The sequence below is a fragment of the Schistocerca serialis genome, chromosome 4 (assembly GCF_023864345.2).
Source record: "Schistocerca serialis cubense isolate TAMUIC-IGC-003099 chromosome 4, iqSchSeri2.2, whole genome shotgun sequence".
Lineage (NCBI taxonomy): Eukaryota > Metazoa > Arthropoda > Insecta > Orthoptera > Acrididae > Schistocerca > Schistocerca serialis.
The window spans coordinates 788,445,883-788,462,206 of NC_064641.1; the positions used below are offsets into that span (position 1 = coordinate 788,445,883).

The window sequence follows — 16,324 nt, forward strand, 5'->3', positions numbered from 1 at the left end:
GGCTCTGACCACTATGGGACTTAACTTCTGAAGTGATCAGTCCCCTAGAACTTAGAACTACTTAAACCTAACTAACCTAATGACATCACACACATCCATGCCCAAGGCAGGATTCGAACCTGCGACCGTAGCAGCAACGCGGTTCCGGACTGAAACGCCTAGAACCGCACGGCCACACCGGCCGGCCCGCCAGCAGTGGTGGATGTGGGGAGAGAGATAGCAGAACTTTGAGAGCGGACGATCTGGACGTGTATCCGTCAGAAAAACGAAATTTGTAAGACTGGATGTCATGAACTGATATATATATATATATATATATATATATATATGACTTTTGAACACTAATAAGGTAAATACATTGTTTGTTCTCTATGAAAATCTTTCATTTGTTGACTATGCCTATGAATAGTTAGTGCCTTCAGTAGTTAGAATCTTTTATTTAGCTGGCAGTAATGGCGCTCGCTGTATTGCAGTAGTTCGAGTAACGAAGATTTTTGTGAGGTAAATGATTCATGAAAGGTATAGGTTATTGTTAGTCAGGGCCATTCTTTTGTAGGGATTATTGAAAGTCAGACTGCGTTGCGCCAAAAATATTGTGTGTTAGTTTAGTAATGATCAGAAAAAGTAAAGAGAGAAATGTCTGAGTACGTTCAGTTTTGCTCAGCTGTTTGAAAATCAAATAACGTAAGAGGTTTTCCAGCACTGTCATTTATAAATTTTTCTAAGGGGGCGTTGCAAAGCTCATGTTCAGGCTACTATTACAATATAAAAAAGAACATTTACATAAACTAGACACTGACATTAAAATTGTTCTTTATAGTCTTGGCATCTGCTGTAATCATCTTGTGGAGGGAAAAGGATAACCCAATATAAGGAAGTATCCACTTCGTTTGTTTGTGTGCTGTTCAAAAATACGTGACAAAGCTAACAAGTTATACCGAAGCATGTAGCTGAGACAGGAAACAGTGCTGTAATATACAACTACCTAAAGTATTGCATATTTTAGACAAGTGCTAGAAAACGGAAATATTACAGAAAACGAAAATATTCATCCACAGCCAAAATTAGAAAAAATTGATCCTAAACGAAATTACAGATTTCGAGAAATCATATTTCTTCATCAGGTTCAGTCCATTGCCGTCAAAACAGAAAATATGTAACAATTAAGAATATATATGAATGTCTGTTCCAGCAGCAATATTTCTGTTAGTCCTTAAAATAATTTTTATATTCTCGTTTTCGACACCAAACCATTACCGTCTCTCTTACTGTAGAATATTTCGCCGACCGACATCAGAGATGTGAAAGCAAGATGTGCATAAGACACTGCAAGTGACAGATAAAACAAGATTTATTTTGACTGCTATCTTGTTTCTACTGCAGAGCAGAGTTGATTGTGATGACGTATTTTAACCGTCCTTTGCAGGTTTATAGACAATGATTAATAAGATACCAACAGCCGAAGCAATGGAGGTAACTAACCACACCACAAGTAGACAGCGAATTCAAACGAACAAAGTGACTGTTCAAAAATTTTATGTGAGCACCAGGCTGTAATAGGTTGTCCTCCTCTTCCCTCTCAGGATGACCACAGCACATCACAAAAGTGTAGACAGTAGCTTTAATCTTTATTCTCTATTCGTATTTTTGATAAATATTTTCCGTAATACCATTATAGCCTCAAAATGACGTTTGTAACTCTAAACAGTTGCTTCATGAAATAATTTAAGTAACTCAACAACAGTGTCTGACTGGAAGCCGCCTCTGAAAAACGCTTTCCGCTTTACTAATCCTTCACCAGCTCTTACAGGTTTATTATATGAGCGGTATACGACTTTGTGTTCGAATAACAGGAATGTCAAGTGGAAAAAAATGAGTAACCGAAAAGATATAAACAGGGCTAATCACCTGCACGCCTTTTCTTTCATGATCGGTTCAAGATGTCTAAACGAGGTTTTCGGTAAATTATGGTAGAGAGACAAGTAATTCCGTTACACTGGTCAATATTTAGGCATATGACAAGAACGATCATTCGAAACAAAACAAAAAAAAAAAAAATAATCAGGTGAACGTGGGCTCTAAAATGCATGTCTTAAGAGCTATGAACACTTTCTCATCTCTGGCACTGTGAAACACATCTCTTCTACTGAACGAGTCCTCATAGTGCTTAAAGTATGGGTTTTATAGCCCATGTTTGCTAGGCATTTCTGCTTCGAATGATCGTTTGTTTCAGATCCCTGAATACTGAAGATGTAAGTAGTACTCTTAAGTCTTAAACGAACAGAATCAAATATAATTTTTTTAATGGAATGATGTACCTATTTAGGCGGCTTTGGAAAGCTCTTGGGAACACGAGGACAGTGCGATAAGGCCTCTTAATGCAGGCATTGAAACAATTCGGAAAAATAGTTGATAAATATGCAGGCAGGCATGGCAAAGCCCGGCCGCTGGAATCAGCTACAGCGGTAAACACCACCAATGTGGGCTGTCATGCTAGGTTCCCGCTTTGTATAAAGTTTTTCGGCTGTTTACTTGTTTCCATGAAAGCTGTTCATTTAAATATGAGTACTTACACATATTTTACGAAAATCCTTTTATACGCCAGAAGTTAACACATTGTTCTATTTAGAACAATCGTAGCTAGCAAATCTATGTCGTATATAGTGGGTTCAACTCAATATACGTTTTATCTTAGCGATGTGGGCCTATCTTCCTGCTGTGTGTAACAACGGAGCCTGGCATGAGTGCAACACTTGACGGAGTTTACAAGGTAATAGCAGATTTCTGCCGCCCTACCCTTCAACTTTAGTAAATTTCTCTTATAGCTTTGTGAAAACTTCCAACATTAACATGCGTTAAATCACTGTACTCGCGCTTTCAGGAGCTTTCGATTGCCGTCAAATAAATTACATTGTATTTACTTCAGTATCATGGTGTTATAAGAGTTGAGAGTATTACTCTCACAATGGAATTACTAATCCCTTTGCCTACAATAATTCTAAAATCCTCATTTCGATACTTTGAACTCATCACGAAATAAAAGGGGAGCAAGTTTTAGGTGATCCTGTATTTCTAACTATAGGTTTATTCTATGACTGAAACATACAATGCAGTAATTTTTTGGCTCATAATATAGCAAGAGTTTCTGCGAAATTAAACTATACACAAAGTCCCCAGGAGGAACAGTCAAGTTCAGAGAAATGACAGGAACGATCATTTGAAGCAAAAAAATTCGTATGGATATACTGCATGCTCCATTCCAAATGGTTTCCCAGGTAGAGCACATTTAATGGTTCAAATGGCTCTGAGCACTGTGGGACTTAACATCTGAGGCCATCAGTCCCCTAGAACTTAGAACTACTTAAACCTAACTAACCTAAGAACATCACACACATCCATGCCCCAGGCAGGATTCGAACCTGCGACCGTAGCGGCCACGCGGTTCCAGACTGAAGCGCCTAGAACCGCTCGGCCACACTGGCCGGCAGTACATTTAATGTACATTGTTATTTATTTTCTGCATTATTCAATACGCTCACACGTTTGCACATAGGGACATGTACAACAGTTACAAAACAATACAACATGCGTTCAATATTGAAAAATACCTCTTTTTAACACATTCACCTCTAACCATTATCGTACGCGCCATTACAGATGTTGTACAGTTCAAAATATATGTTCGAATATTCCACCTTCAACTTCCGTGCATTTCTGTACCACTGGGAGAACTTGTTGGGTTGCTAATCTGAAAGCCTCTGAACGTTTCCTAATGACGGCAGCAGCGCCCACGATGCGACCAAGCAGTTCATCTCGTATATTCGCCTTTCATTTGTACATCTCTGACTTCATCCAGCTCCTTAAACAAAAAGCTAAGGTCTGGCGATATTGGTGGCCAGTTAACTATATTACCATGACCAATTCAGCGACTAGTGTTAAGTGCGGTTGAGAGGTCCCCGCACACGTCTGGTAAAATATAGAAAGGCTCCGTGATCCTTGAAGTTCATTGCAGTCTGAGTGACTAATGTCCCCAAGGTGTTCAATAAATGAATTTTCGAAAAAATGCTAGTAATTCTGTCCCATCATTCGCTCTTCTACCCGGGGTCCCGGGTTCCATTCCCGGCGGGGTCAGGGATTTTCACCTGCCTCGAGATGACTGGGTGTTTGTGTTGTCCTCATCATTTCATCATCATCCAGGAAAGTGTCGAAATTGGACTGAGCAAAGATTGGATAATTGTACGGGCGCTGATAACCACGCAGTTGAGCGCCCCACAAACCAAACATCATCATCATCATCATCGCTCTTCTAAAATGACTGGACCTGTCGACACGCCACCGATCATGCCACAACTGGTTTTCACTATAGCCTGTGGATCTTCCTGCTACCATCTACGATTATTACGTGTGTTCTTGATTCCATTCCGCGTAAACGTTGTTTCATCAATGAATAGTAATAATGGAGACAAATATAATATTAAACGAGTTCTACCTCGGGAACCATTCGGATTATTGGGCCTACCAAGTTTTTCGTTTCAAATTAGTGTTCCTGACATATACCAGAATATTGACTGTTGCTCCTGAGACAACCTGTAGATACGTAACAAAACATAAGCTAGCTGAACTGAAATCAGTAATCAGCTTTCAAAGACCTGATAAATGAATTGTTTTTCAACGTTTCGCCGAAAACATATGCCTTGAATCCGATACAAATTCAGGTAATGAGCTACGCGTGAAATATTTCGCTCCGGTATAAATGGACTGTTAAAATACCTCGTATTGCAACGGAGCCTTCTGAGGTGCCGCGTAGAAAACACGTAAATTAATCGCGTCCTATGGCGAGCAAATAAATGCAGCAAACGCTAGCGGTCTGGGACTCTCCTCTAAAAAGTTGAAGCGTTCGGCTCGATGACGTGACTGAGTAATAAAGTTGTAGGCCCGGGCGGGCTTGCGTGCGGTCCCCCTATTCCGACGTCCTAACGAACTGCGTATTCCTGGCGCGCCTCAGAGCCCAGGGGGGTATGATGAAGTGTCCTCGCGGGCGGCTGGGGAGGAAGCCACCGAAATATGTAAACAACGGTAAACAGCCCGCCTGCCTATCCCTGTCACTGCCTTCGCCCGTCTCCCGCCGCACTGCTAGGCATGACGAAGTTCGATGCCTTTTTCGGAAGTAAAATGGAAACGGTCTTCATCGACAACCCGGCATCGGCAGAATAAGCTTTGACAGAGTAGACAAAGACGGTCAGCTGCAACCATATCACACAGTAACAGAAGAACGTCTATCTCACAAAACATATCTAATGATAGCGTCCCGAGTTTTCAACAAGGAGTAGGTTGTTTCATTATTGGTTGTTATCAGACTTCGATAGATAACGGTACTAGACTTTGGAATTTGATAGAGTTTAATCTCCATTCATTCTCTAATATCGTCCCCTCTTCTAATTTCGCACCCCTAGGAATTTCCGGTTTCCACAGTTGGTAACAAATGTTTAGCTGCGAGTACATGGGTGACCTCTGCCCATTACATTGATGATAAGAGTTCGTTGTGTGCGCCACGTGAGCACGCATGTGCGAAGGAAGTCATTTTTTTACGTTGATATTGGTTAGTGTAGCAGTCAAACAAACAGCCTGCAATTCCTAGTATGAGCACTGATTCGTGTTCAAATATTGGGCTATATTTTATTCGTGTGTTATAGCTTCTGGTGTGTAATCGTTAAAGTAAGGGTGTGGCCCATGCTGCTCTAGCGGCCAATATGATAAATCTGGTGATGTTCTTAGGTTCCCCGTACAGTTCCTATTTTCATCCCGGGGACGAAATTTGGTACTGTTATTACACTGATGATATTTGCTATTCATAATGAATACTTTACTTTTTTTGATACGAGAAAACGCAAGGGGAGAGAAATGGATTCGTTGCACGGATACTTGGTTTGTTATCACGAAACATGATGTTTAACTACACAGACATAGAAATTCATATGGTAAACACCTTTGGAAGGTTGAAGAAACAAGAAAAGATTGCTCATTCATGATATTCATGTGATTTATATTAGTGAAACTGCCTGGCAGTTTCAGAAAGGGAAAATAAATTTAAATTAATGGTACTTTAGAGAATTTTATGGGGGAGGAAATTACGGATGTTTCTTGTATTTCTCTTTCTCCAGTGTTATTATTTGTGTCAAATAATAGCTTTAACTTATTACAACAATTTAATTGTAGCTTTCCTTCTAGCGAAGCACAAACTCAGGAATATATATATATATATACAAAACAATTTGTAGCCTTTTCCGTAACCACAGGCTCTGACGTACTAAGGTGGCGAAATTTGGGCCCCCTTATCGTATTAACCGTATAAAATCTTAGGTTTCCTGTATAGTGAAGAAATGTGTGTGACGAAAAAATATCGCAACAGTCTTCAAAAGAGTTTAAGATGATGATAAAGTTAAGTATTAAAAAGTCGAAATCAGCATTTCTGGAATATTTTGATGGAACTGCAAGTGAAAAAAGGCCTCCAGAGCTACCATTCATGAGGATTTCTAGAAGAAAACGCTTTCAATTGAACTGAAGATTTATCACAGATAGAAAATACATTGTAAGTTTTCCACTTCAATATGATTTCTAAAACTACGTTACACCTTGTAGACCGACTTTCTCTTTGTAATATGGCTTGGAATTAGTAATGATTCAGCGTTTCTTCAAAATTTCAACTTATCTCGGACAGTACTTTTTTGTTGTGGTTTTAGGGCACAAAACTGCTACGGTAATTAGCGACAGTACTTTTGTATCTCGTCAGTCTTCCTACGTTGCGATCACCTTTTCATCTCTACAAACCTATTACACGGAACATACTACATAAACTGTTTTTCACACAGTTTATCCATCCCCTAGATTTGTCTCCCTATACAGGTCTATCATACATAAAACAAACTACTCATGAGTGTCATAGCAAAGTTCCGCTACTCAATACCTTTCCTTTCGCAGGAACGTCTTTACTCGCCTGTCCTTGAAAGTACCCCTCCGTTTAATTCTTTATCGATCTATTTAGTTTCTGATATCCTTCTACGGCTCCACATTTCAGGTACATTGAGCTTCTCTTCTGCAGATTTCTTATGGTCCTTATTTCGCTTCCTATGCTCTAATATCCTCCCTGCTTTGGCAGTTCCGCACAATTTTTCTTCCTAGATATAAATCTTTCACTTCATGCCGTATGATTCCTAATTTTGATCTTCTCTATTCTCTTGTCTACCCCTAACCACCTGCTTCTTACCTTTGTTAACCCTACAACTGCTGTCAGCTTCATTCCACAGTTAATATATGTATTGCGTAGTTCCAGCCACAGGAACTCTTTGCCAGCCATAGGACTGGTATCTGCTGAGCTTGCACTTGGATTTATCTTCTGGAATTTTCTTTAATTTTCTTTCAAAACTTTTATTACGTCTCCTTGAAATAAGTTATATAACTGGTTCTCTTATAGAGCGCCAATAACAACAAAACACGTGTATCGACTAGTGGCGCGTTCTAGAGAGGGTTTCAGTTAAGTCCCAAAAGCACCTACATTCTATGTTCGGCCCCTGTTTCCGAAACATAGTGTTTTGTTCAAATGTGAGAGATGTTCCCTTACTGTAGGACTAGCTTCCAAGGTAATTCTCATCGCTGTCTTGAGCTACACCGAGTTTTAATAAAGTCAAGTAAGGTTACCAATGCCCGCCCAGCTAGCCGCGCGGTGGATTCGTGTCGAGGTCCGGTGTACCGGCCAGACTGTGGATGGTTTTTAAGGCGGTTTTCCATCTACCACGGCGAATGTGGGCTGGTTCCCCTTACTCTGCCTCAGATACATTATATTGGCGATTGCTGCGCAAACACTATCTCCACGCACACACACACCACCATTACTCTATCAGGCAAACATCTGAAGTTACTCCTGTGTTCGGTGTGGGGCAGCAGTGGGGTGGGTGGACTACTGTGGCCTGTTGTGGGGTTGTGAACCACTGAGGGCTATGGCGGGGCGAAGCCTCTCCGTCGTTTCTAGGTCCCCGGTTTCAATACAAAATACGCAAGGGTACCGATGGAAATATGTTTAACGCCATATACCCGCACAATGTGCAACCAGTACTTTTGATATGATAACTAGTCACAATACTCGCAGAATAGAAAACGAGCAGTATCTTTTGACAACAGAATATCTATTACTGTATTTATGACTGTTCTGGCACGGTTCAGCGTCAGATGTTTTAAAATGTCTCGATCATCAAAATACCAGCCAGCTGGCAGAATAAGAGAGCGGAGAACAACACTTTCAGGTATTTCGTTTCTATTTTCAAATCAACAGAAAAATGAAGGAAGTATGGAAAATTGTGATTTAAATGTCTCATCGGCGACGAGATTATCAGAGACGAAGCACAGATCCTGGACGGCAAGGGAAACGGTAAAAAATAATCAGAGGCACCCCGATATTCGCGTGTAGGGAAACTGGAAATACCTACATATAGATGGCCGTACCGGGATTTAAACATGTAGCCTCCAGCGCGAATTAGTTGTTAACCACTGCGACGCCTTGCTCCATGCATCGAAGAAAACCTCGCCACTGAGAGGCTAGACCATCCAGAAAAAGGCATGACAGCTATGGAAATAGTCTCAAGTAAAACAACGCAGACATACATATTCACGACATGGGCACTGAGTTGTCCGTCAGTGCTGCCACCACCAGTCACTAATTGCAAGACAGATAGGGTTATAAACTTCTGTCGATCCAAGTAAACGTGTACTACGGAATGCGACTTTTGGTATAGCAATAAGCTGTTTGGTTTCTAATCTCCGAGTGTATCAATGACACGAAAGACAACACCAAAAAAACACGAATTTCATTTGCTAGTACAAATTTCTTCGTGCTCCTTTCACTTCGGCAGGGAGAAGGACATCTAGCATCGCCGCACATGGCTCAGTATTAGCTACGAAAAGCCCAAAAATGTGCGGCAATCCTGACAGCAGAAATTAGCATTTACATTACTGCTGAGAATCTAAACTACGGCATAAGAAGAACAGTCCCGCTTCTGTTGCAACAGCAGTGATCGGAAAGAATGAAGGAAGATTCAGTACACGTACACCAAGTGATCAAAGGTATCCAGACATCTATTAGTGGATATTCATTTGAGGTGTGTCCACTCTTTGCCTTTATGATGGCTTGAACCTTGCTGTTGGCACTTTCTATGAGGTGACAATGTCTGTGGAGAAATGAGAGCGCAGTCTTCTTCAGAAGCCGAAACCAGAGAAGGCAGTGATGTTGCACGCTGTGGTCTGGAGTGAAGTCGACTTCCAGCTCGTCCCAAAGGTGTCTTATTTGATTCTGGTAGGGGCTCTGGGCAGGCCAGTCCATTTCAGAAATATGCTGATTGGAGGAATTTTACCACGGTGTGGTAGGTCCGCAACTTATCAGTATTGAGAAAATCCGATAACTTTCTTTATTTTGTCCTTCTCAGCTGCATGAATATACAATTTTGCTGCAGTGATTACCGGTTTCAGACTGGCACGCCCTTTCGCGAACCGCACACCTTGTCATTAACCTAACTAGTAGTACAATATGGTGTCAAAAGGCACGAATGGCTTCTGTGCAGGAAGTCAACTGTTTGCAACACATACTCTCTTTCACTGTGTCATTCAGACACACAGCCTGACTTATCAATGAGAGTATTTCTTGCTTGCAGTTTTACTTTCTGTACATAGGTTATTCGCGCCTTTTGAGATTATACTGTATAACTAGTTAGGTTAATAACAAGGTGTGTGGTTTGAGAAAGGACGTGTCAGCCCGAACCCGGTGAAGAGTGCTGGAAAACTGTATGTTCATGCAACTGAGATAAAATTTTAGAAAATGAAAAATACAAAAATATCTCATTTCATGCCGCGCGGGGTAGTCGCGTGGTCAGGGGCGCCTTGTCACGGTCCGTGAGGCTCCCCCCCGTCGGAGGTTCGAGTCCTCCCTCGGGCATGGGTGTGTGCGTGTGCGTGTGTGTGTGTGTGTGTGTGTGTGTGTGTGTGTGTGTGTGTGTGTGTGTGTGTGTGTGTTTTGTCCATAGTTTAAGTTAGATTAATTAGTCTGTAGGCTTAGGGACCGATGATCTCAGCTGTTTGGTCCCATAAGACCTTACCACAAATTTCCAATTTTTTCCTCATTTAAGAATGTTGTTTTCCACAAATAATTGCCTCACAGAAATGCTTTTTAACATGGAGCATTGTCATGTTGATACAAACAAATCGCCTCAAAACTGCTCATTATTGTACCCTGTACACAATGCTTTAAAAGGTATTTATAGCCCTCCACATTTACAGCTTACTTAAGCGCAATAAGGTGACCACACCCTACCCACCAATAACACCCCCATATCGTAACATCACCTCCTCCGTACTTCTCTGCTGACTCTACACGTGATGACAAGCTACGTTCTCCAAGCATTCACTAAACCGAGACTCTTCCCATCGAATTGGCACAGGGTACAGCGTGAGTCATCACTCGTTTCCCGTCATCTACTGTCAGCTGGCGTCGCCCTTTACACCACCTCAACTACAGAAATATGCGGCTTTGAGGAATTGCTCGACCGTTGCATCCCTACGCACAGTGTTTTGTGCTAGTTGGACTGCTGGCAGCATTTTACAACTGACGAGTGATTCCACACCCGTTAGGCTTTGCGATTCTTGTGTCTTTCAACTGAAGAAAACGGAGTTGCACTCGCTCTTACTGAGCTCGAATAAATCTGTACAATGTATGGTATCGCTCTCTCATGTCCACAGGCCGCGGTCTCAAGCGTCTCTTTCACATAACTTAGCACAAAAGAAATCATATTTACACTTATTGCGATCACTCGGAGCACACGAAACAAATACGCTGTTGCGCCCATTTTTTTTCTTTGTCCTCTTCCCCGCCTTTAACACACTACCTGACATTCGGAGGTTCGTCTTTAAGGGCAAAACAGCTCGAGTTTGATTCTCGTAACCTGCGCAGATACGCAACACTTACCTGTAAAAGGTCATACCAGCCTGGGAAAAAGATGCAGCCCCTCTTGTACGAACATTATAAAACAAGGACGCCCGGGCAGCAGCTCTTATTTCAAAGATGCCGGCACGGGAACGAGACAGACACATCTCCTAAACGAATACCGTGCTGGTGGCCTTTTCGACGTTCTTTATTCGACGGTCATACCAGTACATCTCCTTCTGACTCCATTTGCTCGGCCTGGTCGCGAAAGGCTAGCTCCCCCGTTACGTAGTCATTGGGGAGGTCGCTTAGAGCGACTAAGGAAACATACGGACACGCTTGCGCTGCACTAAGTTCCGCATTAGGAGAGTTCTGTTCCAGCGTCGCAGCCGCAGCCGCAAGGACGACGGATCTGCTTCGGCTTCCATAGCCGTGGCGCCAGCCTCACTGCCTTCTACGGCGAGGGCCCCTCCCATACATTTATGTGCGACATGGGTTGGTGTTATATCAGAGCACCACATATATCACATGAAGACGGCGACAATTGCCTTGATGTAGCTCTATAGAACGTTATAACGTTTACGAAATCCTGGTACTCGCTGTAAAACGTGAATTGTGTTTGTTTCAAAGGTACCAATTTTACGTTCTCATTGCCATCTTCAAAAAAAATGGCTCTGAGCACTATGGGACTCAACATCTATGGTCATCAGTCCCCTAGAACTTAGAACTACTTAAACCTAACTAACCTAAGGACATCACACACATCCATGCCCGAGGCAGGATTCGAACCTGCGACCGTAGCAGTCGCGCGGCTCCGGACTGAGCGCCTAGAACCGCTAGACCACCGCGGCCGGCATTGCCATCTTCAAACATATTTTTAATTATCCTCTTTATTTTGTCTAATGCGTTGGTCGCATCATGAGCTGCTCTAGACGTCTCTCAAGAGTCAGTTTTCTTGAATAACCGCATCTCCCATCACTGTTTCTTTCTTTGCATCTTGATACATGTTATGCAAACCACTCTGAAGTGCACGGAAAAGGGTACTTAGCATTGTGCCGCAAGTTCTCGTTCTGGCGTGTATGCATCGCGGGGAAAATGGCTGCTCAAATGCCTCTGTGCATGCTACAATTAGTCTAATTTTGTTGGTTGGTTGTGTTGGGGAAGGAGACCAGACAGCGAGGTCATCGGTCTCATCATCGGATTAGGGAAGGACAGGGAAGGAAGTCGGCCGTGCCCTTTGAAAGGAACCATCCCGGCATTTGCCTGGAGCGATTTAGGGAAATCACGGAAAACCTAAATCAGGATGGCCGGACGCGGGATTGAACCGTCGTCCTCCCGAATGCGAGTCTAATTTTGTCTTTACGGTCCTATATATATATATATATATTGGCCACGACATCTTGGTACATGATTGTTGCAGTGTCTGTGTGTTTATGGGTTGCAATTTTCATATGACTTGTCAAGCCAATGGCAGGACGGCATCTCTTGCCGCAATTGTCACAAGTGTATCTGGCTGCGGAGGCAGGAGCAGTGGTAGCATTGCGAAGCTTTTTCTGCCTTAATCTGTCTAACAAGCCTTCATCATGCTTCGACATTCCAGATGATATATCATCACGCCACTCTGGTCTCATGCTAGCCCGTGCCTCCCATCTGCTTGTGTCGATTCCAAAGCTCTCCACATCTCGTTTACAGGAGTCCTTGAACCTCAATACAGGACGTCCTACAGGTCTTTTGGCTATAGAGACCTCTCCAAGCATCACCTCACGTGGTAATCTGTCAGGACCCACACGGTGGACGTGTCCCAGCCAGATGAGTCGTCTCTGCTTCAAGATAGCTGAAATAGTGTTGCAGTTAGTTTTAGATAGCACTGCTTCGTTGGTCACAACATTTTTCGCTTAATAATGATTGTTCCAACTTTATGAATAATCCCTCTCGGGATAAGTGAAGTTTATCTTCAATACTCTAGCCTGGAACCGCGCGACCGTTACGGTCGCAGGTTCGAATCTTGCCTCGGTCATGGATGTGTGTGATGTCCTTAGGTTAGTTAGGTTTAAGTAGTTCTAAGTTCTAGGGGACTGATGACCTCAGAAGTCCCATAGTGCTGGTTGGTTGGTTTCTGGGATTAAAGGGACCAGACTGCTACGGTCATCGGTCCCTTTCCCATAGTGCTCAGAGCCATTTTCAATACTCTGTCAATTCACTTGTTTTAACACTTCCCTGACACTTCACCGCGAGTCAAACAAACCTTTGACCATTTGTGCCGCTCACTCTTGCATACGGTCATTATCCTTTGCTAGTCTTACTTAGTATGTGTACAACGCACTTGAGCAATATTCTGAGATGGGATGCACAAGCGTTTTGTAGAACTGACAGCATTTTCCCAGTATCCTCCCGATGAATCTAAGTTTACTTTACCTACAGCTGAGCCTAGGTGATCATCATATCATTCTATTTCACATCCCTGCAAATGACTGCATCCATAGCTGGCCCTACAGTTTTATGAAACCACAACGCTGTTAAAAATTTTTAATACTCTCTCGCTCGCTTTGCGCAAACTATTAGTTCTACAGAAAAAATGAATAGAACCTTTTTGTAGTAAATGTAATGTAGTTAAACTTCGAACTCGGGTATGTCTCCCATGGAAGCCACGGTTTTGGAGTTATTCCAGAAAAACGCGTTTGAAGTACGTCTTTCTTGATTGATTAGAAAACATCGACCTCCGTCGAGAACTTATCCCAGTACAAAACTTAACTGCATTAAATTTCCTACAAAAAGACACTGTTCATTTTTTTCTGTAGGACAGTTTGTGTGTAGCGATAGAGAAAATACGAAAATCTTGTTCGTGGTATTTGAAGGCGTTGCAGGTTGTATAAAACCAACAGGTAGCTGAAGCTGAATCACACTATATATATCGCCGTGTTTCTCGCTCTCGGCTGCACATCAATTCAACACTAATCGTATTTTTTGAAATATGATATGATGTCACTGGGAAGCCGTAATCGTGCTAGGCTATATTATAATATAAAGTCTGGCTTGAGAATACAAAACAAAAAATGTATTACGGTTTTGACTGCCCATACAAACTGCTAGAAGCACCGGTTCTCCAATCGTATTAAGCCAGGGGACAATCTTTGAGTTAACATTACGCTCATATGTGATTCCCTGTCCGTACATTTTCCGTATCACTAATGCATTCGAGCATATTGTTAGCTTCGAAATAGGAATGTTCCATTATCCAGAAGCTATTCCTGAAGATTAATTGAGGAAAAGATATGTCACAGTTGATTCGAAAAGGTATATCGCTGTAGGGTGATGTACACACCAACACTATAAAAAAGGTAAAGACTGAGATCTTTATTTATTTACTTAGCAGCGGCCTTATTTAATATCACTGATAAGGCTGCGTGTCAGATACATTGCTTGTGTGTAATGTTGTGTTTCCACAGAAGCAACTCTGTGGAGACATTACAGCTGCTCTGCTGCAGGACATTCACAATCAAGTGTCAACCTGTCCCCAAGCTACGACAGATGCAGATGATATGGCTCAGTATAAAAGAGGAAATGTCTGTATCTCTCTCGGATGTTGGAAAACATCTCAAATTTTCTTTGGTTAGTACACGTTGTTTTCCATTACAGTTGTCATTTTTTTGATAGACAGTATATTTGTTTACTTGTATTGAACACCTGGATCGATATAATTTTGTCTAGCTTTATCATTTTTAACCAGTAATTTCAAACTTACTTTTTAACAGATTCAAAAATATACACTCTCTTTTTGTGAGTACGACACCTCTACATGTCCTTAAATTCCTGAACTGCTCATACGAGTAATACGAAGCCTGCCACGGTCGCAGGGAGAATACAGAGAAACTATAACAACAAAAAAATGTGAGCCTACACACTGTAGTCCAATGTAGAACAAAAGTAGGATACAGTGTTGCAATCTCATGGAGATAGATGGAAGCATCTTTGTTTCACACGTACTTCACATATGAGGGAAAATATACAGCCAGTCAACTGTATATCTAAGGATGTAGTCTTAGTTTTCTCATTTATCCTCGACAATAACTTTTGCATCTAATAGTTAAGAATTTCGCTCTCCTCCGACGGAACTGAATGTCAAGCATTGTTCAAATCTTAAGCAGTATACGTAACGAATAATCTCCGCGAAATCACCAACTCATCGTGAAATCATACTATTATTCGAATGTGTGTGTGTGTGTGTGTGTGTGTGTGTGTGTGTGTGTGTGTGTGTGTGTGTGGGTGGGTGGGTGGGTGGTTCTTATCATAAGTTAGTTTAAGGTAGCTTAAGTAGTGTGTACGTCTAGGTCCCTTTGGAATTCAAACACATTTCAACATTTAATACACGACCGGTTTCACCTTTGTGCCTGTCTTCAGGTGGTTTACATTCATTTACATGTTTTCACATTGATTGTTGGAATTAACTGTTTAAATATGAAGGAAATAATGTGATGGTGATTAAACAGATACTGAAAAAATTAGAAATGCTTTAGTGACAAGAGTTGAAAATTCTCAACACATGTGGCTTAACCACTTCCAGAAGTGAGGAAACGTGTAAATGAATACAGACCAGCTGAAGATGTGCACAGACGCGAAACCGGTTGGGTGTTAAGTAAAATCAGCTTTTGTGACTGCTAGCGGTAATTATTCTGCACCATACAGCAGATGGGTGTTTTAATTTTGACTGAAAACTGACGAAGGGCGAAATAGTGAGAACATAAAATGCAGACTGATAATAGCAAGACAAGCATTTCTAAAAATACAATCGTCAATGGTGGTCAGAAATAGTCTGAAAAGCTTGTACGGCTGTTGCAGTGTAGGGTGAGCTGAGAAATTAGTGTCAAGAAAAAAATTCGATACTTCTACCGTTTCCGAGTTACTAACATTGAAGACAGCCAAACCTGCCGTTGAGCACACAAATTCAAGCGGCCCGCCAGATACGATTAGTGTCAGTTGTTCTCATAGCGTAGGTGATACCGCACGAGACTGATGATCTTTACTACCGTACTACGTCCAATTTTTGTATCGCTCTCTCGTTCGGATTTAGGAAACAAAACGAAGTACACTTTTGGTGAAACTGTTGTCATCGGCGGGCCTCTTGTATTTGCGAGATCAGAGGCGTGATTGGCTAATTTCAACGGTAATTATCTCGGAAACGGCTCAGCTTATGGAATTTTTTTTCTCAACAATTGATTCTCAGCATTACCTACACCGCAACACCCTTACAAGATTTTCAGACTGTTTCTGACAACCACGTATATTTAAGTAGTTGAAAGAGTTTCCTGAAGATATTCGTGTGTAGTGTAACCTTGTGTGGAAGTGAAACGTGGAACATAAACA

The 16,324-nt window shown here is 41.8% G+C and overlaps 1 protein-coding gene across 1 annotated transcript in view; it reads right to left on the reverse strand.

Moving 5' to 3' along the window:
• Nucleotides 1-16,324, reverse strand: part of LOC126474768 (ena/VASP-like protein) — an 85,301-nt gene that overhangs the window by 30,212 nt on the left and 38,765 nt on the right. The gene's annotated exons all lie outside the window — the stretch shown is intronic.